Raw genomic sequence first — 1,641 nt, 5'->3', positions numbered from 1 at the left:
ATCTCAGCGGCAGCTTGCTACAGCATCTCAGTAAGATTCACCAGAAGGTTAGTTTCGTTCGCTCGGCTTACGCTCGGTTCCTGGAGGGGATTCAATCTTGTTCCGACAGAATGTTCAGACGTACTCGTTTCACAGGTGTAAACATCTCGCTGCTGACCGCTTTTCCCAAAAGATATGGCTTTTTACATCCTCTCCATTTCACCATTCCTTTGAGGCTGCACGGCTACTGGCATATGCTGTTGATCATGTGCTACGCATGCCAAAACACCGTCTACCGAGACGAGTGTTGTTCTCCGTACCTCTTTCAGGATGGCGCAAACCGCGAGGTGGACAGCACATGGCTTGTCAGAAAGGCGTGAAAGAGATCACGAAGAGTTTGGGTGTTGTTGGTGTTGTGCGACTTCCAGGATGGGGTCCCCGTGACCCCGTCTGTGCTTGGCTGAAGACGTTGCAAGAAATGGCGACTAATCGATGTCAGTGGCGTTCGTGCTGTCAGTTTTTTTCCAGATTGTCTGATTGAGCGGTTGGAGGTGTAGGCACCTCAGTATGCTTGACATAGGCCAGCACTAGGTCCCCTCCCTCACCCACTCTTTTTCTTTTCTCTTCTCTCCTCTGTAGGGCTTTTAATAGATGATGATCATGACGAATGTTCCTCTCCGAACAGAGGCCGTTTTAGGACAGACCGCTGTTTCAGCCTGAATTGGGCTTGTACATCTACACATCTGTGTGTAGCACGTTCAGTTGTAGAATATCATAAACGAGAGATTCAGTTGAGTCTCTCGTGAAAACCAACTTGATTTGCAAATGAGTATACTTCCCGAAAACAGTCCAATTAGGGTTCAAGTAGAACATAAGGTTGACGGAAACTTGGGGAATGCATGGTTATGCCATCGATCACGTGGCAGATTTCTTCATCCTGCTTTGGTGCGGTTTTGACAAACTTTTCAAAATCCGAGAAAATGTGCCTCTGTCTGGAAAGAAAACGGAAAGTTTGTAGATCTACCCGCGGTTGACTACCAACATATTGGTGAACTGTAATACGTCTTCATAAGTTGAACGAATCCGATAATGCACAGCGCCATGCTCTAATGTTTTAGCGACGCCCACACGTGTCTGCATCGTCATGTCATAAGAAGAGAGAGGACTTATCGCGACCACGTGATGCAAAGGTGGCAAGTGTGATTTGAGGTGTTGGTGGTTGCCGAATGCACACTCACATGCCCTCGTTTGAACAAACCCTCTTTCGTCGTATCGCAGTCATTCTGTTGAGTCCACACAAAAGGAGGGAAGCACTGGAATGTAGTTTCTGTCAGCTGGTCGACTGGCTACCCTGTTTTCGACGCTAGCCGTGCATCAATCAGTTTCGAGGGAACGGAGGTTTTAGGAGATTCGGGATAACTGCAAAATGAGCTTGTCTTGCTGGTACCAACAACCAGGATACTGGGTCAACTAATGCGTTCGAAGAGGACCTGATCGAACCCCTGTCGAAGTAGAAGCCCTGTCAGAAGCATTAAAAAAGACGAACCGATCGAGAGTCGTTTCAGTAGTTAGGATAGGTGTTTGCAACTCACTGTTCCGGTCAAATAGAACGTATCAAGGTTTCAATTACCGGTGTGATGGTACTTGATATATATATATATA

This window comes from Opisthorchis viverrini, assembly GCF_000715545.1.
Source record: "Opisthorchis viverrini unplaced genomic scaffold opera_v5_49, whole genome shotgun sequence".
NCBI lineage: Eukaryota > Metazoa > Platyhelminthes > Trematoda > Opisthorchiida > Opisthorchiidae > Opisthorchis > Opisthorchis viverrini.
The sequence above is the reverse complement of the archived record's forward strand: the minus strand, read 5'-3'. Positions refer to the sequence as shown.